At 50.0% G+C, this 21,711-nt stretch overlaps 1 protein-coding gene and 1 long non-coding RNA gene across 4 annotated transcripts in view; one reads left to right on the top strand and one right to left on the bottom strand.

Moving 5' to 3' along the window:
• Positions 1-21,711, top strand: part of STARD8 (StAR related lipid transfer domain containing 8) — a 136,100-nt gene that overhangs the window by 60,076 nt on the left and 54,313 nt on the right. The window contains exon 1 of one of the 3 annotated variants that reach the window (XM_054996014.1): positions 3,529-3,599. The exons of the other annotated variants lie outside the window; for them this stretch is intronic. The gene's annotated coding sequence lies outside the window, so the exon portion shown is untranslated. Of the gene's footprint in view, positions 1-3,528; positions 3,600-21,711 lie in introns of those variants that run through there. 3 annotated transcript variants of the gene reach the window in all.
• Positions 632-5,496, bottom strand: LOC129341084 (uncharacterized). The gene is made up of 3 exons (XR_008598093.1): positions 5,422-5,496; positions 5,071-5,248; positions 632-985 (listed from the first exon to the last, which is right to left on the bottom strand). It is a non-coding gene; the product is annotated as an uncharacterized LOC129341084 (long non-coding RNA).

Genomic DNA, 21,711 nt, shown 5'->3' with positions numbered 1-21,711 from the left:
AGCAGATTAAGCCCCAGCAAGCGCCTGCAGAGTTGGGGGTGGGGAAGGGCAGAGGCGCATGACAAGCAATGAGAAGCGGGGGGGGGGGGGACGAGCTCGTGGTGGGAGCGGCCGACACACGAGGAGGCCGAGCTAAAGCCAGTTACTGCTCAGAGTTCATCTCGCCTGCTTTGAAAACCTATTGTCATCCTTGATTCAGAAATCCTGCCTGAATCTGTATTTTAGCCACAATTTGGTATAGAATTAGGTGAATTTACGTGCACTGATTTCAGTGAGCTCATCTGTGACTGCGGGCAGTCAGAAAAGAGGAAGACCTAAAACGAGATGGCTGGTCTCAATAAAAGAAGCCACGCCCTCCAGTTTGCAGGATCTGAGCAAGTCTGTTAATGAGAGGACGACTTGGAGGTCTTTCATTCATAGGGTCGCCATAGGTCATAGGGTCGCCATAAACACACACATCTGTGCTTCACTCCATGATGGTTGGTGCACTGGCCATGATGTATCATGATGCATTAATTTTTTCCCCAATATATTTTTATTAGTTTTTTTCATCACAACTTAAATAACAGATTACTCAAGCTTTACGTACGTAATACATGTAAATACCATACATTTCAGTCCATCTCTTCTATACAATCATAGTTATATATTCCTTCTGCTGCTATCCTCCTATTATTGCTGTAGGTCTACTTTGATTAGTTCTAATACTCATTTTCCTTTCTCATTCTATCAGTTTGTGTCCTGCTAATTCATATTTAAGTTCTTATTTTGCACTTTCGTTCCATCCATTCATTTCTTTATGGTGCATGTGTACGTGTGTGTGCCGGAGCTTGGGAATTCTGCCGCAGGATTTGCTGGCGGAGGAGAGTTACTATCTCAGACCACGTGCGGAATCTTCCAGTGTTCTTTAAGTTGCTTTGCAAGATCTTTTAGCTCCTCTGGCAAGTAGCGAGAGTGTGTGTTTACTTCCACCTGTCCAAATTTCCTAAATAATGCAGTGGAGAAAATTTGGGAGGAAGAAAGATCACAATCGGATGTACAAGAGTAACATAGAAGGAATTTGGTCTGCTTTGCTTGGAGAAATGTGGGGAGGTCTGGAAGTCTGAACAAATGCAGAAACATCAGCTCTGCTCAGCTAGGAAGGGCTCTCCGCACTCCAGGTTTCCTCCCTCCATTATGTCAATGCTGCTCTGGGGGGGGGGGGGGGTAGAATGACAGGCAGTGGAGGCTGGGAAGGCTCACAGCCTTGAGTGGGACCCAAGGTGTGTTTTGAACCCCACAAAATGGCAGTGGAGAAGGAGGGAGCAGCTGTGTGTGCACTCCTAAACGGGTTCAAAATAGGCCTGGGAGGGGGCAAAAATAGCTTTGTCACCCACTTAAAAAACTGGTGGAGACAGATGTGGGCACATTACCCCAGAAATAAGCCACGCTGAATGTGATGGGGCTTGCTCTTGGGTAGGCGTCCTTTGGCTTGCAGCCTTAATGGATTGGCTAAAAGTGCTCAGGGGACAAAAAGCAGACCCCCCACCCTTCTTTTTTAATGAGGTGCGTCTGCGTCACGGTCTGCATCAACCCAGAAGAGTGCACAGGACAGGCAAGAATGCCTCTTCCAGACACTGTTCATCGTCATGTTTTATAAGCGCTTGTTTGAGAATCAATTAAATGTTGCTTTCTGATGGATTGAGGCATACTGAGTAGATCAATTTATCATTTATCAGATGCATTAGTCAATTCTAGGGCAAAGAGACAGCAACTCCACATCTGTTGTCGAGCTTTGGCCACTGGGAGTCTGGCAGAACACTGGCTGGGCCTTGGGCTGCAATTCAGATCGGTGGCTTAAATCCCAAGGGAGCCCTGATCCAGCCAGAGTCAGCTGAAAGCCATGAGGCATAAAGTGGTCATGACTGACTAGTCCGTGGGGTAGCGTGCCCAGGTCTATGCACGTTCAGGCAGAAGTCATCCCCACTGAGTTCAAGGGCTCCTATTCCCGGACAGCTGCAGAGGGTTGCATCCTTAGCAAGGATTATATTTGACTGAGTTAAGATTAATAGAATTTAAGCCTCCTAACTGTGCAGGATTTCACCCAATCCCGTGTGTACCAAGGAATGTTCCACTGCTTTCCCCGGGATTTACTCCCAGGCGAGTGAATGTAGGAGGGCAGGCAAAGGCAACGCGGGACTCCTGGCTGCAGCGAAGGCAGCTTCTGTGACGCGGCCTGTGTTGAGTCATGCCCGGACTTTTCCTGCCCCTCTGCAGGTCAGGGCTGTTCCACTGCAGTGGAAGGGCAGGGAAACGGACGCTGGTGGCGGAAGCAGCTTTCTTGCATGAATCATGGATTTCGAGCAGCACAAGTGCAGCTGCCGTTTGGAGGCAGGCGGGGGGGGGGCAGGGAGCGGACCCAGAAGCCCGCCGCTCCCTGTGGCTGTTCAGAATCAGCTCCGTCGCGCTGCCTCCTGAAACGAGAAAGAAGCCGTCTCAGAGCTGTCTTAGTGTAAACTTCAGATTTGTCCGGAGCACTCAGAGGAAGGCCAGCAGAAGAAATTGCTGGCATTTGGGAGGTGGGCAGGGCAAGGGCTGCAAGGACTTACCGGGGGGAGTTTGATCCTGCAGGCCAGCCCTGGACGGGCGGGGTGAAGGATCAGACGTTTAGCAAAGCCCACCCGGTAGGTGAGGATTCTGTGTTAGCTGTTCGCTGATACCGACATCCTGTTGCCACCACGCCTGTTATGGTTCAGCCCCCAGTCAAGGCAGGGGGCAGCGGAGGGGGCTGATCGTTTCCATTGTTCACAGTCTGCTTCCAGCCTGAGGGATGTTTTGAAGATCCTTCAGGTTGCTGAAATATTTTTATGCATCTGGATTTTATTGTCTGGTTTCTACCTAAATTCCTTTCGTGTGTGTGTGTGTGAGTTGTCCTGAGCAAGTCTTTTTACAGCATCTTATAAATGTTTTAAATAAATAAAGGAAGAAGGGGTGAATAAACTGAACTTTAATTCAGGCAAGGTAGAGACTGAATTAATTTAGAACTGGGTAGCATTTTGTGGGCAGGGAAAGCAGCAGGAGTCCAATGCCGAGAGGTGTCAGGAGCGACGAGCGTCAGTACTCCAACGGGGCACCCCCGAGAAGACCCTGCAGAGGCGGCGGGGCAAAGCGCCCCTGCTCCGCCCTCGCCCCGAAAGCCCCTTGCAGGCAGACCCCACTCGGTCCGAAAGGCCCGGCCACTCCAAGCAGCTTCCCCGCGGGGCGGGCGGCAGCGGCCTCTCGCGGCTCCGGGGCTTTCCGGCCGCGCCCCGCGCCTGGCCGAGGAGCTCCAAGGCCGCCTGCAAGCGGCGCTCCGGCCCTCGCAGGCGTCGGCCACGCGCAGCCTTCCGTGCCCGGGCGCCGCCGCGGCTGGCGCGGAAGGGAAGCGGCGCCCTTGCGGCCCAGGGCAGAAGGCCATTGGCCGGGCCGCCGCGGGGCGGGGCGGGGCGGGGCGGAGCGGAGGGCGGCCGGGCACCTGCGCGGCTGGCGGCGAGCTTCGAGCGGCGCGGACGACAGCCGGGCGCGGGTGGCTGGCTGGCCCGTCGGAGCGCCTGGCCGAGGAGACGCGGCGCAGCCGGCAGGTAGAGCGGAGCGGGGAGGCGGGCGGGGAGGAAGGGGGCGGGCGGCTGGGGGGCGCTGCGCTGGCTCGGCGGCCACGTGCGAGCCGCGCGGGAGATGCGCTGCTTGGGGCCGGCGGCGCCGCGTGTCGCCCCGCTCCCGGCTCCTGGTGCCGTCCGGCGGCGGGCGCCTGCCCCGCTCTCGCTTCCCGGTGCGTCCGAGGGGCCGGCGCTGCTTCGGGAAGGGCTGAGGTGCGCGGCTGGCCTCCTCCGGGGCGAAGGCGGCTGGGCCCGGAGGCTGCCTCGCGGGCGTGAGCCCTCCCGGCCCGCGCCCAGCGACGAAGGTCCGTGCTGGCCTCCGAGGCCGGGGTGTGCTGGCAGGTGCGCGGCAGCCGAGTGATGGGTCCGGCGCGGGGACGAGCGGGCAGAAGGCTCCGGGGCGTGCCGTTGCCCTTGCTCTCCGCCGCTCTCCGTGCGCAGGTTGAGGGAGGAGGAGAGACGCCGCGCCCGCCTCGGTCCGGGCCACTGGTGCGGCTGGGTTTGTGTGGGCAGGAGCGGTGGCCTGGGAGCCCTGGGTTCGGGGTGTGCTTCTGCCAGGGCCTCAACCTCACCCCGGAGGCAGGCCAGCCAGCCAGCCTTACAGGGCTGTTGCAAGACTGCAAAGACGGTGCATGTGAAGCGCGCCTGCGCTCGAAAGTGGTTGCCTTCTGCTTTCTCATGCCTGAGCCCAGCCTGCAACATCGCTCATTTATACCCCACCTGCCTCCTAACTGCTGAAATCAGTCTTTTCTCCTCCATGTTATCCTCACAACAACCCTTCTAGGTAGGTGAGGCTGAGAGTGTGTGACTGGCCCAAGGTCACCCCACAGGCTTCTTCTAGAGCAGAGTGCGGATCTGAGCCTGGCTTCCCCAGATCCCAGCCTGACTCTCCAACCGTGAAACCGGCTGAGTCCCCTGCTGTGTTATCTAATAGCCTCTCTTTAATGCACTTCTCTGTTAAGCTGTTTGAAAACGGCTGCCCTGCTTTAGCAGAGAGGTGGCAAGTCCAGCCGTCCAAAGCCAGAGCAAGGCAGAAGTGTGATCTGGGTCACACCAGACACCCACAAGGCCAGCAGGGAGCCCAGCTCGGGAGTCTTTGCTGAGTCTTCACATGACAGACAAGTTGCTCGGCCTGCCGGGCCAAGTCGGAGGCAGCAGCTGTCTGCCTCATGGCTTGATTGGCCCCACAGCTCAGAGTGGGTCCCTGCAGGCAGGGCCTGCTTCCTCAGCGGGGCATCCCGAGGAGGGCCGTGCGGTGTGAGGAGGCAAGGCAGGCAGCTCTCCTCTCCCCGAGGGGCTGCTGGCACACCCAACCCAACCAGCCTTGGGGGGTGCTGGCCCTCGGGTTGGGGCTTGAGCTCCGTGATCCAATCACGGGAAAAGGCATAACTACTAATTAGCTTAGAAACGCTAAATTCCCAATGAAACATGCGTTTATTTGCGTGGTTTTTCTTACCTTTCCTCCAAGGAGCTCTGGGGGACGCCCACGGTTCTTTCGCATCTTCCATTTTCCCTCAGAACAACCTTGTGAGGTTCAAAATGCTGAGAAAGAGCGACTGGCCCAGGACCACCACGTGCTTCTCTCGTGGCAAGTGGAGATTTGAACGCCCTGCTCCCAGGTCCCGGTCCAATACCTTTAAACCACAAAATGAATGACTAAAAATGTGTTAATAATGCACAACCCCTGTAGAAAAGGTCAGTTTTGCCAGCCCTGTGACATGCCGGCCTCGCGGCTGCCTTCTGCCTGTTGCCTGGCAGAGGTGTCCGCTTGGCCAAAGGGTGCCGTGCGAGGGTCCTGCCTCCTCACCTTTACACGCTGCGCCGCTCACAAAGGAGCACTGGCATTGGTCTGGTCAAGCCAGGGACTGGGCAGGCACGGCGGCCGGGGCTTCAGTGGACTCTGGATCAAGGCCGCGTGGGGCATCTGTGTGCGCGCCTCAGCCCTGCCCCCCATTTCCCAGCCCTCCTCCAGGTGGTCCTGCTTGCTCGGGTACTGGCTGAGCTGCAGCCTTTGCCTGCCCCAACCAACGCGGACTTGTTCTGTCATGCGGACGATAAGACGAGCTGCTGGTCAGAGCTGCTGTTGAGCTCTTTTCTGCTTCTTTTGATGCATGAATGTTGTACAGTTTGCAGGGAAGCCTATTGACTCTCAGCCATGAATATTTGCTCCCTGATAGAATAGTAGGTTTTAATTCTGTTTCGTTTGGCTGTTTCACTTATTTTTGCTATTTTAATATCCTGAGTTTGGGGGGAGTGCCCATTACCTTTTCCAGCCTCACTGAAACCAATATGGGCTGCATATAGCTCTTGAATAGCTCTTTTTCAGTTGAGTTTGTGTAGGAGATATTCCCCATGGAAGATGTGAAGTAAACTGGAACCTGTGGACTAGCTGAGAAGCCAGGGCTGAGTAACAAAAGTGAACTGCGTTGGCACAGAGGTGACCAACCTGTGCCATGGTTTCAGGAGATGGTGGCACTCATGGGAGGGACTGGTGCCTGCCTGCCTCTTCAGGGCAGTGGTGCTTTCTCGCCCCCTTCCCTGGCTTGTTCAGCTAGAGGTCCAGCCACCCCAGGGCTCTAATCTTGTGCTCTGCGTACTGAACGTGTATGGACTAGAGTGACGGCATTGCATACTTGGCCCGTGATCTGTGGCATTGCATTGACAGATCTGGATTGCAGCTGGACAATTCAAATGCTTGCTTGTTTGGACTGGAATTTCCAGGGCTAGTAACAGCCCTGCATATCATGTGTCTCCTAATCAGAGTTCTCCATTTATGTTGTTGTGCTGACTCAAATGTAAATATTTGTTTGCATGGAATCTTGCTTTTGAAGAGATACTCGTCTTTAGTTTGTTGTTTTCCTCAGTTTTTAGGCTCCAGTAAAGGCTGTGATTCTCGTCCTCTCTCTTTAATGGCTTCTGTGAAGCTGTATGTGGGTGGGTGGGGGGGGGCAGTATGTGCCTGTATTGCCAGGATTCCTACAAGCTAAACTGGGTCTGGGAAACTGATCCAAACCAAAATGCTCTAAGGGGACTTCCTCTGCTTGTCTCTGTGGCATTAGGTGCCAGCACCCCCAAAGAGTACAGGGGTGACTGCCTGTTGGGACGTTGCCTCCTGCCCCCACGCTCAGCTTGCATACTTTCCCCTTCCAACAGCACTTTCTGTGTTGATGTGTGTGCCAAAGAGCCCTGTGCATTGCAGAATCTTCCCAGAGATGTTCTGGTGGATGCACACAGTCAAATCCTGTGGAGCTCTGGCCCGGTCTCTTGAGCTTCACTGTCCTTGGGTGTGCCAGGCCCCTTTCTGAATCAGTGTGTTGTGGGGGGAATGTGAGCAAGCCGTCTTTCCGAGAAGTTTGCCCACCATTGCTGACCTTCCTTTCATTTAGAGGCACCCACTGAGCTCCCAAAGGCCCTCTAGTTGGTAAACAGTGCCCCAAACAGCGCTGTGAGCTGCGTTGGCACAAGCCTTATGCTGTAATAGTCCATCTAACCGCAGTGGTGTTTGTTGGGGGAGTAAGCTGTGGTCCCAGGAAGCAATCAGGAATCCTCAGGCAATCCCGCTTCTGTTTGCTGCCTGTTTTCCCCCATGTTGCTTGAAGAATGCGTCCCTCCCTTGATGATACTTGCCTTTCATTCCAAATCCTAACCGTAGAAGTGTGCACGGACCATCCAGTGAGTTAGGGGCAAAGTGAGAATGGCCCCCTTGCTCTTGGTGTTCAAAGCCCCTGGCAAACACAGAGGGGCTTAAGGCTCACAGTTGCCCTGCAAGGCTGGGTTTTTCTGGGAGACAAATTAAGGTGCAAAAGAAAAGGGACAGAAATAAATGGAGACAGCCGAAGGTCAATCTGTTCTGGTTAAGGGTAAATTCAGACACGGTTTTCCAAGACAAGACTCGGCACATTTAAAGGGCTAACCCCTAAATCTTGGGAGACAAGAAGACTGGACCCTCCCCCCCCCCTGCGCCCCTGAGCAGCCGCTGTACATGCAGAGCATGTTTGGGATCGGCAGGCAGGGCCGGAGGCCTCTGGAGGCGCCTGCTGGGCTCTGATCAGATTTTTTTGTCGCTGGGCTTGTCTTGCGCCTTACAACGACTTTTTCTTCCTTTGGGGGAAACTTGAGGGCATGAATTGTGAGCAGCACTTAACAGCAGTGTAAGAATTCCCTTTTGCAGTGAGTGGAAGGAGCTTTCCCAGAGATCCAGTGGCTGAAGGACAAAGGCTAGGACTGGGAATGAATGAATTAACCTTTGCGCTCAGTTCCGGAGCATTCTCTGGCAACGAAAACATTGCCGTAGATTAAGGCTGCATTCCGAAAAAGTCAGGGGTCCCCCCAGCCCAGTTAATAATTGAGCTACAATGACCCTCCTTGTGTGGAGTCTCCCTGAAAGTCACCTCCAGATAATTGTATTAACTTTTGCGGTCGCTAGGGGCCGGATTTCAGAAGTTTAAAGAGACAGACTTCTCTTTATTTTCTCACTGTGTATTTTCAGACTGAAACTCTCTTTGTGCCGTGGAAGGAATGTCAAAAAGTATAAAGACTCAATTTGAATTTTACACATTCTGTGGTGCTCGTGAATTGTGCCTGTCGCTTTTCTGTTGCTCAAATGAAATAACAGCTGGAATCAGCTGGAATGAAGAACAAGAAGCAGCGGGTTGAAACGAAAGCAGAAGTGAGTGAAAGAAGCTTGCTAAGGCGGCCTGCTTTGGAGCAGAAGTCTCTCCCGATGGTATGTGCATGATCGTGGAGACACGGGAGAGACGCCGAAGCTGGGGAGAGAGAGAAGGCGAGGTTTTGCTCTTCATTGGCTTCTTTCTTCCCCAAGCGTCACCCTAAGCACTCTGCAGGATCTGTTGGCAACTCCTGAGCTTGATTTCATGAATAAGATGTTGGCTCTTTTGCCCAGAGCCCTGTCCTAATCCCACCTGCCGCTCGTTCCCTGGACGCAGTCAGTCATGTCAACAGAACTGTAGTCCAGAAAGATGCCTTGGAGTTGCCTAGCAATCACAACCTCACTTCCTCCTTTTCTGTAGCCACCCTCACAGGAATTGGGCCACAACTAAGGTTTAGCGGCACACAATGAGGAAGAGGAAAATTGTTCTGCATGTAGATCCCAAAGATGGTCTATTTTATGTATTTGATGAAATTTTAGTTTTCCAGCACTCCGATTTTTCCAGTGTTTTCCGATGATTCACTGATTGTGCAGTTTCATCTTGACATTTTTGTCTCAGATATTGGAGGGGGGGGCAGCGGATAGAAATACTGTTTCGTCAAAACCAGTCTTCTAGTTCTCTGTCGTGTCCTGTGGTCTTTTATCCATTCTTTCAAGTTACTTCAGTGGATGTTGTGTCACCTTCTGGTTGGCTGGTAGATAATCGGAGATGGTCCACCTCTTTGTTTTCTTTGGACAACAAATGGTTCTTTCTGGCTCATGTGCTGTTCACTGGAGCTCAGATTTTAATCAGGAATTCATCTTGGGATGTGAATGAGGCAGCTGTGAATTGAACTTGGCTAAAATTCTTGCTAATCTCCCCCCCCCCCCTTGCAAACAAATATTGCCTAGATCACTTTTGCTGTTGGTTAATAAGTGACAGATTAGTCTCTCTGCGTGTGCCGGGAACATTTATGGAGTGCCCAGAAACAGCGCTGTTTAACTATCCATTTTAATGGCTGCTTATCAGAAAGGGTGCTTGTCACCTGGTGACAGAAGTGGATTGAGCCTGCTCTGGACAGGCCTTGCTCAGTGGCGTTTTCTAATCTGTGAGATAAGGCTCCAGAGGGTGCCTGGATTTTACGCTATCCTGCTGCCGGGCTCAGTACCAGTCAAGAAGTGCAAAGCGCTCTTCTGCACTAAGGTGCCCGTGTGGAACAGGAGATGGTGGCTTGGCTAATAATGGGGCCTCTGTGCTCAGAGTTGGTATATAGAATAAAGAACGTGAGGTGGCTGTCCCCATCACAGACACGGCTGTAAGTTTTCCAAGGTCGTTTTGTTGGGCCCTGCTGGTAGCAGAGAGCTGGCTAAGCCTTGACTCGTGACTTTTTTCATGTGGAGAACACTTGATTGTTTTCGCAAGTTTTCCTGGGAACCGAAGTCTGAGAGCCAAACTACAAGTGACGTCTTACACAGGTTGGACACTAGTCGGCTTCCCTCAAGTTTTGATGGGAAATGTAGGCATCCTGGTCTTGCAGCTGTAATGGAGAGCCAAGCTGTAAAACCAGGGCGCCTACATTTCCCATCAAAACTTGAGGGAAGCCGACTAGTGTCCAACCTGTGTAAGACGTCACTTGTAGTTTGGCTCTGAGTGTCCTTCCCCTCTCTGTTAGAATCGCTGCCTGAAGAGCCAGAGAAAGCCGACGGCAGAAGCAGCTTTTGCAAATTGTTCCTCCAGTCACAATCCTACTGGACAAGACGACTCCCAACGATTGTTTGGGGGCGGGCAGCTGCTACTTTCTCCCTGGGCATCCTGCTCCCAGGGAGCTGATCTGGAGAAAGCCGCCGTGTTGGTGAAACTCCAGCTGCAGCGACAGTGGAAGAATCTGCTGCTGCTCTAACATGCTCTCATTTCAGTTTTTCTTCAGGAGCAGGGGAAGAGCATGCTATTGGTTTGTTTGTTTGTTTGTTTATAGTTTGCCTTTTTCACTGAGAACCAAGGCAGATTACACAGTGTACGTGAAAATACAATATAATCAACAGCTAGGCCATTCATTGAGCAAAGTACAATAATGAACAACAGTTAGGACATTCAGCGAAAGAGATATATAGTAAGGTATGGTAGCAGAAAATTTGAGAAACAAGCATAAAGTCAAACGCAGAGATGAAATCTATTTGAAACAAAACTCTCCTAAAGGCTTTTGTATAGCGGTTAAATTAAATAACACGGGGGATAAGACTGCAACTTGTGGAATCCCACAAGGTAATTGCCACGCTGAGGATAGCTGTTCTCTAATAGGAACCCGTTTAGTCCATTCCATGAAAAACGATTTAAACCAGTCCCAGGCATATCCCCTGACACCAGCTTCTGCCTCCAAACGCCTCAACAGGATGCCGTGATCTACTGTGTCAAAGGCTGCAGTTAGATCCAGGAGGAGCAGCAGTGAAGCATCACCGATCTACATTCTGGCAGAGGTCATCAACTAGAGCTACTAGAGCCATCTCTGTCCTGTAGCCTGGCCTAAAACCAGACGGAAAAGGGTCCAAAGCACCGGAGTTGTCCAAGAAGGCCTGGAGTTGGTCAGCTGCTGCTCTCTCAGTCAATTTGCCTGGAAAGGGCAGATTAGAGACAACCATTTGTTGTCCTAAGAAAACAAATTGTTTTTTTAAGTAGTGGGTGGATGACTGCCTCTTTGAGAGACTGAGGGAAGGTGTGCTAAACTGATTTTTTTAGTGTATGCTTTTCAGTTTGGGGGGGGCATACAGATCTCGTGCCCAGTACTTCCCAGTTTGAGGCAATTTCATCTTGGTACGGGAAGGAGGAGGCTGGTTTAGGAGTATTTCCATCAAACCCAAGATCCTGGACTGCCTTAGGGTATAAATGTAATACCCCTGTGTGTTTTCCTATTCTTGATATAGTAACACGATTTTGGATTCTACATCGGGTAAGAACCTTTACAAAGTTCACATGATGATAAAAAATCCAGTGTGGTAACTATGTTAGTTTGTTGCAGCAGAATTAAACAGCAGTCCCGCGGCACCTTCTGGACTCAACATTTATAACAGCCTTTATCATCAAAGCTCCAAGCCGCCAACTACAAATCAATCAAAAGCATCTTGCTTTAAAAAGCAAAACAAAGCTTCAAATCACCATATACTAAATGCCTCTTAGAAACTTCGTACAGGTGTCTTCTGAAATAAAAAGGTCTTTACAGACTTCCTAAACGCCAGCAAAGAGGCCAAGGACCCCGACAGAGGGCCCCGTTCACAAATTTGGGGCTGCAGAATGTAATTGGTCTGTGGGCTCATAAGGGGAGAGAGGGTCCTTTAGATGTGTGCCTCCCTAGTGGTTGGAGGCTTAAAAGGCAGCCCCTTGAATTGAACTGGGAAGCAAATAGCGAGCCAGGGAAGCTGCATTAGAAGGTATGATGCCCCGTGGTGGAGGTAATGCCCCCCCCCCACTTAACAAACAGGCAGCCGCTGTTTGCTCTAGATGAAGCTTACGGACTGTTCTCAAGGGCAGCTCCACAGCACAGTCTGGAGGTTGCAGGAGCTTGGATCAGCTCAGCAAAGCCAGCCCTGCGCAGGAGAGTTGTTAAGCCTATTAAGCTATTGCCCCCCGCTGAGGATTCACAGAGATATTCACGTATCTCTCCCCCCCCCCCCCAGATATAAGGAGCTAAGGCCACAAAGGGCTTTGACATAGTGTGGTGGGCGCAGCCACTAAATGGCTGCCTCGTCTTACCTTCTGCCACACAGGGAAGATCCTTGAGCTGTGATGGCGGCTGCTGCCAAAGCAACATTTTTAAAAATGTGCACAACCAGCCAGAAGACTTGCTGGCCAAAATCCCTACCTGGTTTTGCCCACTTTCTAGAACCACTTGGCAGGCAACCAGGAAAGGTGCTGGTAGGTGCCATAAATAGACCCACGAGTACCATGTTCGGGGGCCCTGCCCTATTGTTTTGTTTATTGTATGCCCCAGACATTGATTGCATTGTGTTGCATTGTGTAATCTGCTTTGAGTCTCAGTGAGAAATACAGACTATAAATGACAGGAATGATTGACATCCTGGGTAGAGAGAGTTACCTGGAGTCTCAAATGTTGATATTGGCACCTGAGAATGTTGACTTTTTTTTTCATGTAGGTACAGAGTTGGTGCATTAAAAATAAGGGATGTTGGTTGTTGGGAGGGGTTATCCCATCATATCATCAGTGTTCTTTTCCCCCTCTGTATTTTGTAAGAGTGAACTTTATAACAAACAGCCTAGGAGCTTCAGGAGGTGCATATATTGCATTTAAAAAAAATGCAACAGGTTTCCAGTCAGAGGAAAGTAGCTGTGGTGGTCCGTTACTTAGAATATTCTTATATTTGGATTTCTGGCCTTGGGATTACAGACCTCAGACTCTTCAGCTGAAAGCATCAGCAGTCAAGAGGGGCTCTTTTGCCAGCGACCCCTCTTGTAGCATCCCTAAAATCTAAACACCAAAACAGTTTCATTTAACATGCTGCCTTCCAGACTAAGGCACGAGACATCTCCCCTATGTCCTTGTAGAAAGAGAAGCCATCAGTCCCTTTTGGCATTCGGAACTGCTTTCCTTAGACGATCTTGCAAAACTTGTGGCTGCTTCTGTTTAAAGAAGGGGGAAATTGCTTCCCTGCCTCAGGGTTCTCCTAAGCTTTTGCTACAAGTCAGGTGTCGGACATGGTTTTTGCCAAAGAATTCCGGAGCCCTGGACAGAATACCCTTCTTCATGCAACTCCCAGTTCCCAGGGCTCTGCGGGGAGAGGTAACAATGCTTAAACCAGTTTAATTGTCAATCTCCCATTTGCCTTCTTCTTCTGCCATTTGTGAATTCTGTTGTGGAAAACAAGATTCTTAATTTTCTGCTTTTCTACCCATAATTTACTCCTATGTTGTGGAGAAGGGGGGCAAGGAAGCGTTTTACTTTCTGTACAAGTAGAGGCACAGAGCAGGGACTTTGATGCCTTTATGACTTCTTGAAAAGGATCCCCAGGGGAGGGGTCCACCCATCCTTTGGGCGAGCAAGATGGGCGGGTGGCAGCGTTTCCCTTGCCGTGGGCAGAGATCAGTGGAGGAGGGCCAGAGGCTTGCCAGAGCCCTGGAGATTGGGCACGTGGTGTGGTAGAAAGCAGCACTGCACCCTCAGTCCAAGTCACCGACACGGGCACCGTGGCTTCTTTTAGGCTTTCTAACAACCAGGGGAAATTTCCCGGGCTGTGCCTAGCTTGGTTCTCAGTTTCAAGCCATTTAAAGGTAAAAGTAGTCCCCTGTGCAAGCGCTGAGTCATTACTGACCCATGGGGGGATGTCGCATCACAACGTCTTCTTGGCGGACTTTTTGTTACGGGATGGTTTGCCATTGCCTTCCCCAGTCATCTACACTTTACCCCCCAGGAAGCTGGGTGCTCATTTTACCGACCTTGGAAGGGTGGAAGGCTGAGTCAACCTTGGGCCGGGTACCTGGGCCAGCTTCCGCCAGGATCAAACTCTGCAGCTTGCCACTCTGTGCCACGGGGCTCTGTTGCACCACAGGGCAACAGAGCCATTTATTGAAACAAAAAGCTTTGGATTGGCCTGTGGAAATGCCCAGCATTTGTCCTCCAAACACCTGAGATTAAAGCAGATCCCACAGTAATTGGCTGTGGCAGAGTGTGAAACTCCACCTTGGAACGCCAGTCCAGGTCTAGCAGAGCGCAAACTACCAGGCAGCTGGAGTTTTTCCAACCACAGGTCTTATTTTCTGTGCGGAAGTCCCTCGGAGGCGCTTTTGTTTTGAAAACGGGGATGTTTGTCTTGCAAGGCCAATTATTTAAGCACCATTATTGTGGCACAAGTGCCCAAATAGATCTTTCCGGACCACCGCCATGCTGCAGAGGCCTGTTCTTGCATATTGTGCTTAGAAACATAGAGCTGGAAAAGGATCCAAAGGATCGCTTCGTCCAGCCCCCTGCACAATGGCAGAAATTCACAGCTCCCCCACTCCTGCAGTGATCCCTTGTCAGGATCCGCGCTGGAGTTGTTGGAGCCTGGGAGGGAGCGCACCCTCCAGGTTGACCTAAACGACACACCCGGTTCTGGGAAGGCCTCAGAAATGGGGGGAAGAGGGGGGTTGCAGCACCCTTGCTCCCTCTCTCCCTCTGTTGGGTCGGCTTGGCTCGCCTTCTCTCTCTCACCCTTGTCTTGCTCTTGCTTCCTCCTCCTCCACCTTGCTTTCTCCCAACTGCTCCTCACCAGCCGACCCCGCCGGGTTCGCCTTGCTGCCACCTGCAGCCTCTGTGGTGGCTCTGGAGGGCTGCACCATCTTGCCAGGCCTCATTGCCATCTGTGCAGGCTCTGCAGTGCCTCTGGAGGGCTGAATCGCCTCACCCAGCCTTGCCAGTGCTCCTGTGACCTCTGTCACACCCCTGTGAGTCCAGGGGGCAGCGGGTGGTCATCCCCAGACCCCCCTGCTTAGTGCCCAGAGGAAAGCAGAAAATCTCAATGATCCCTTGCCAGTCTGGCCGGGAGGAAAATTCCTTCCTGATCCCAAAGTAGAGATCTGCATTACCCCACACATCTAAGAGGGGGCCACGGGAGCCCTGCGCTTGCTCATCCCTTCCTGCCCTCCTCCTTGTGATCCGCCTAAATTCATGGTGAGTCATATAATCATCATTGCTGACAGGTGGCCACCTAGCCTCCTCTTAAAAGCCTCCAAAGGAGGGGAGCCCACCACCTCACGAGGAAGCCTGTTCCACTAACGGACCGGTCTGTCAGGAAGTTCTTCCTAATGTTTAGCCAAAAACTCCTTTGGAGCAACAGAAAACAACCTTGCTCTATCGTTCATCTGACAGATCTTCACACACTTGAAGAGGGCCGTCATGTCGCCGCTCAGTCATCTCTTCTCCAGGCTGAACCTACCCAGCTCCTTCAGCCTTTCCTCATAGGACCCCTCATCATCTTGCCCTCTTTTAGATATGTTCCGGCTTGTCAACATCCTTCTCATACTCCAAGTGAGGTCTAACCAGAGCAGAGTAAAACGATACCCACACTTCGTGTGATCTGGACACTGTGCTTCTGTGGATAGAGCCCAAAACTGCATTTGCCTTTTTAGCCACTAGATTTCCAGGGTATGAGTTTCTGAGAACCAATGTCTGATGAAGGGGGCGTTTATTCTCGAAAGCTCATACCCTGGAAATCAGGGTTCTTAAAGGTGCTTTAAGGTGCTCTTCTGCTGCCGACCAGTACGACTACCCACCTGAAACTATATCAGAAAAGGGAGCCTGTCCTGACTTGTTCTTGAGGAATCACTGCCTTCTTTTCTAAATGCTCAGGGACTTGATTCTTTGTTCTAAAACCTTTCCAAATATGGATGGCAAGCTGATAGGTTGGTAGTTATCTAGATCCTCTTTTTTTTCTCCTTCTTGAAGATGGGGACATTTGCCTGCCTTCAGTCTTCTCCAAGTTTCCTGCAAACATCTCATTTTCATTGTGAAGAACAGCCGTTTATTTGTTTCTGCACATGTGGACAGTGTTCCATTACAGGCCAGTTTGTATGTTCCGCACCATCAAGTAACGCAGCTTTTCCTCTGTGGTATCGTCGCAGGGGGTGGTGATGGGGGGGGGGGTTCATGCTTTCTGATGGGACAAGTGTCCACATGTACAGAAAACCCCGTCCCTAACCTGCGACTTTTTATGATTCAGGAATTTTTTGGGTTATTACAAAAATATTACTTACCTGGGCTGTTAGAATTTCTACTGTCCAGAAGACACTTTGCTGCTTGATAATTTTATTTTATTTACATTGATTTAATATTGTTCTGTTAATATGGTGTTAGAGTGTCATTTTATGGCCATGAATGCAGAATATAAGTTTTAAAATGTTCAGGCTGCTTCTTACACATAAGTGATATCTGCATAATATATTCATTTTTAATTGTTTAAAACATTTCTGTAATCTCTTCAGACTCAGCAGCTAATCTAGATTTGCCTAACAGGCCTTGTGTGTGTGGTGATGACCATAACAAGTAAATCAGGCCTTTTTCTAAGTATTGCAGCGACCGGTTGCTTGTCGGAGCTGAAGCATATACTGAGGCCAGTCATAGAATCACAGGGTTGGAAGGGATCTCCAGGGTCATCTAGTCCAACCCCCTGCACAGTGCAGGAAATTTACAACTATCTCCCACCCCCAGTGACCCCTGCCCCATGCTCAGAAGATGACAAAACACCGCCAGGATTCCTAGCCGAACTGGCCTGGGGGAAATTTCTTCCTGACCCCAAGGTGGCAATTGGTCTTACCCTGGACATGTAAGAAGGCCACGAGAACTAAGCACTGATGTAACCCATTCTGCCCTCCCCCTCATGATCTGCCCAGGTTCACAGAAGCAGCATTGCTGTCAGATGGCCATCTAGCCTCTGCTTAATTACTTCCAAAGAAGCCAATTTTGGGGTTATTTTGACTGTTTCAGTTTTTGAATGAGTTTTCTTTAATTTGCTCTAATGAGGATGCAGGGAGTCAAGAAGACTCAATTCCAGCGTGATTGAAAAGAGCTCCCTCCTTATGTCCAGCGTCCCGTTGGTTTTCTAGCAATCTTTGGTATTTAGGGAGGTGCTGGTTTCTTCAGAGGCATTTCCTGTGTGCCTGTTTATATTTGGCTTATGATGTAGTGGACAAACAATGGGGGTTGGGGCAGAGAATCACATTTTCTTACAGCACTGCTAATAATGACCTGAGAATACTAATAATTCTAATAATCTCCTTAGAAAAGGGTGGCAGCTGTGCACGCACCCCCACCCCCAGGCATATTTCTCTGCATACTTAAAAAGTACGTTGGGATAGTCATTTGCACTGATATGTCGAATGTAAAGTAAAGATGTACAGATGAATCTTGTCACATGCATAATAATAATTATTATTACTTTGGTGAAAATTGGCCGCAGTGTCACTCATTTGTCGCAGTGCATGCACGCAGGAAACAAGGTTCTGTGCAGGTGTTGCTGGCTAGATCCGGAGGGTTTGGTACATCAGTACAAAACCAATAGCAAGGATCAAGAAGGCTATAAATATGGATTGTAAATGGCAAATGGCATCATCCACAATGTGGCACTAAACATTTAAAACAGCCATCAGTATTCAAACATGGCAAGACGGGATAACTTGCTTGTTTCATGTTTTCCTTGGGTGTATGCAGAGAGCTTTTCTGCACCAAAACATCCCATCATAAGACATCGAGCCTGCAGGAGGCAACTAAATCTCCACCCAAATACAAAATCTCCATGCACTTAACAGCAGGAAAAAAATGGATACCCATCTTTAAGCCACCAGATGGGTTCGACTCTTCAAGATGATAGCTGCAGGTGGCACCTTATCTCAAATTCTGCTACCAGGGTCAGAACGAGTGAATCACAGCTGACGGGATATGAACTTTCCTTGAGGAGTGTCACCCCTTGCTTAGAACAAGGCTTCTTAACATTTTATACCTTAATCAATCCTAAGGGGCCAGCAAGGTCTTCAGTCACCCCATACCTAGCTGCAGGGTTTCTGGAGGGTGGCAGCCCTCCATCAAAGAGAGGGTCCACCCTCTCTGGAAATGTTTAGAAATTTTAGGTTCCAAAATGCACTAATAATGAGTAAATGCACTAATAATGAGCAATTGGTAATGGTTTTGTAACATAAAAGACAGCTCTAGTCGAAAACCAGCCAGCTACCAACATATACACACAAAATTTGTAGGGAGTAAATATGAAGTTCTGTGTTTTTGCATTGTAGGAAAAGATGTGACATTTGTGACATTTTGTAGGACCTGAGCTTATCATGCACAGGCTCATTCACAATTGGACTCAGCATGCCTGGCCAATAAAAGGTGCACCATTTGCGTGGATAAGATGCCAGAAAGACATGAGCTTCCCGCACTGCCTTTTGCATTGTATGGTTATGATTTCTTAACATCGGAAGAAGAGAGTTATGAAACTAGAGTTATCCAAACACATCTTGTTTGAAGGTGGCATTTTGTCTCACGGATGCTGTTTCCTGACCCTGTCATAAATGGTCTCCATTGTTTTCGTTTTTGGCTTCTGGCCTTGTGTCTTTTAGGGCTGGTGATGAGAGAACTATGATCTGTATCCTGAGAGGCACAGGACGTCTAGGTGAGAAAATGCAGAGCACTGCTAAGGATTTGGGATGAGAATAACTCGGCTGGCACAGTATTCTTGCACAGCATCTTATCCAGTCTTATTTTTGCCAATGCCTTTTTAGTGCTGAGAGCAAAAAATCGGAGGAGAACAGGGAAGGATTATGAGGACAGACCTAATGCCTCATAGGTGTGCGGCCACAGGATTTTGTTGGCAAGCAGCTACCCACCTGAAGCCAAGTGCCCAAGGGGGCTTAGAAAGGTGATTGTTTGAACAATCACACAGTCCTTGGACTCCATCTACCATGGTTGTCTGCAGAGGACCACGAACTTCTATGTCTGGATTTGCAGAACTCGTTGAACATGGCACGTTATAGGCAAAGAAGCTTTTGCCAGGAGCTGGCTGCACAAATGGAAGAGCTTTTGCTGAAGGGCAGATGTCTTTAACAATGCAGAGGAGTGATTTTCTGTCAGAAGTCCAAATTCAGTAAGGATTATAAATGTGCTTGGTACTAGGAAAGCACTAACCACGAATGAGCCTCCCAGGATTTGTTATAGACAAAAAAGATCAGTTAATCTGCATATTGGCTTTTATTCCACCAGAAGCCATTTCCAGTTGAGCTATATTCATTTCACATCATTCAATTTTTATATTGCAAATTATAATATTTTAGCTGAGTGCAAACCTGTTTGAAATGTAGAAGTACTGTGTGGTCAGTCTGGTCAGCTGTTGCCGAGCACACCAGCCGATCAAACTCTGGCCCTGCTGTCTGTCGGATGGATCCGTCTGGAGCTGGACGCAAAGCCTCTCCTGCAGTCCAGGCTCGCTCCTCGTTTGCGAGACGTCGAGCCAAAACCAATGCAGTCAGTTTGGCCGTGTTTCCTCCGCACCTCTTCCACGTAATGGTGATGTGGTGCTGCCTTATTAGTTCTAAACTCAAATAAATCAGAGTGGCGTCATTGGTGGAGTGTCAGCGCTGGCCCTTTAATTCCCCCCCCCTTTTGCTCATGCTAAATCGATGCATCGCTGGAATGTGAGTTCAGGCCTTGTTCTTCTCCCCCCTATACAATATTTCAACCCCTACAAGCGCAGAAAAATGAAAACAATGGAAGCTGTGGGGATCCTGCACGTCTTGCTTGCTTGCAAACCACTGGTGCATCGATTCAATTCTGGATTTAGAAAAAAAAAATAAGACGGAAAAAAGAGGAGGGGGAGAAGGAAGAGGGTGGGGGGAGGGATGGGAAGGAGGGAAGAGGGAGCAGCTGGATAGATGAGAGTGGCCAATCACAAAGAAATGGGCTGGCAGGGAGTGGGAGAGGGGCTGAAGGTTATGCAGGGGGGGAAGCACCGACTGGAAAATGGCTTTTTAAAAAAGTTGGGGGGGGGAAAGTGCTCCCAGAAAACCCAGGGAAAAGCTGCAGAAAAACCCTTGACCAACTAATGATGGTGCAAAATAGGGTGTGGAGGGCTGCAAATAAATGGATGCAATTTAGGGAATGAACTGGCAAAATTAACTGGGGCAGAAAGGGTCACGGTTTCTTTTATGTAAAGGAGGACATTTTCCGCATAAATAATGCTAGTAGAAACAAGCTGTCTTGTACCAAGAAAAAAAAAAATAGGAGTCTTCTCACACTGTCTGGCTAACAGATTTATTGCAGCATTTAATGGACTAGAGCCCACTTTGTTAGATGACTGAAATGTGTCCTTAGTTTGCAGGTAGATATATACATGGCATAGGAAAAAATGTAAATAAATCCATGAGAGACAGGCTGTGACTTCTCTAATGCATGTAAGATAAGCACAAGGGACATTAATAACAATTGTACCCATTTGTCAAAATGGTGTCATCTTTCAAGCTAAATTAACTCTTACAGTGGGAGGAACCAATAATTGCCTTAGTGGAATAATGTCAAGCTTCCTGATACATTATAATGCAGCAATTTCCTGTGAACCTTTTTCCCCTTTGAGGAATGGGGATTTTGAGGTGAGCAACCATGTCCTGGGAGAATGGCATACACACACCCCCGACCAGTTTCTTCCCATTGCTGGTTTCATGTCAGGCTGGGGTTTACTTACTACTGTGCACAGGAACTGGCCTGTTTGTCCTGTGTAGATAGCACATGGACATTGTTGACGCATGATGGTACATATAAAATTGAAGGATGAGCAAATGTTTGCGCCCAAGAGAGTGTAAATGACGTTGTTAGGTTTTGTAATAGTACTGTGTAGAAATGCGGACAGAGTTGGCATCTGAGTTTATGATCCCCGAGCTAATTTCTCAAAGTCTCTTAGCTGTTTTCAGACTGGGGAGGAGCAATCTTTAAGTGAGGAATAGCCAAAGGGAGATTCTCCCTTCTCCAGTGGTCCATTGGGAGTGGGTCAGTCCTTACTATTGGGAAGCGACTCCTCCTCTCCAGTGCAGGGTCAGGAGATCTGATTGATCCTGGAAGGGGAGGGGCTTCCTCGGCTCTTCAGTTTTCCCTGGCCCTGCTGAGGCGCAGGACGTCGGACTGTAGTGCTCCCTCGAGCACAGGATCCTGCCCCCCCCCAACAGAAGCAACAAGGGGACACAGAGAGAAAGGAGCTCGCAGGAGAAGGAAGGGCTCTCAGCCCCCTCCCTCTGGCTGTCTCCCGCATTGGAATCAAGCGGCGTCAAACAGGGAGACCGACGACACTCGGCAAGCCTAGCGCCCACGGCTCCCACATTGGAAGCGAATGAAAGAGTGGTGAGGCTGACGGCGTTAGGCAAGCCTCGTTTCCACCGTTCTCGCAGAGACTCCCGCGTCGCATTCCAGCCTCCGGGCTAGGACCCCCCCTCCCTGTTTGGCTCTGCTCCAGGGGGAATGCGGTAGAGTCGGAAGACACTGGCAGGAGCAATGACGGGCCGAAACCCCTCTGCTTCAGCTCCTGCTCGGCCGTTTGGAAGCCTCTCCACAGGAAGACGCGCTGGGGCAAGTGGAGTGGGAAGAGGCCTCACACGGCTAGAATTTTGTTCTTCAGTGATCTTGGAGCCAAAACACACGTTAAGAAATACCTAGGTTCAGCACGTGTTCTCTTACCTCAAGGTTTGCCAGGATCTGTAGGCGTCCTGGAAGCTTAAAGATCTGGAAGCTTAAAGGATCTGTAGGCGTCCTGGAAGCTTAAAGGCGTCCTGGAAGCTTAAAGCTTAAAATACAGGCGCCTGTATTTCCCTTCCCCTTTTTGCTGCTCTGTAAATGCTAAACTTTAAGCTTCCAGGACGCCTACAGATCCCGGCAAACCTTGAGGTAAGAGAACACGTGCTGAACCTAGGTATTTCTTAACGTGTGTTTTGGCTCT

Source organism: Eublepharis macularius, chromosome 13 (genome assembly GCF_028583425.1).
Source record: "Eublepharis macularius isolate TG4126 chromosome 13, MPM_Emac_v1.0, whole genome shotgun sequence".
In the NCBI taxonomy this organism is placed as follows: Eukaryota; Metazoa; Chordata; class Lepidosauria; order Squamata; family Eublepharidae; genus Eublepharis; species Eublepharis macularius.
This window is presented reverse-complemented; position numbering and strand designations above follow the sequence as displayed.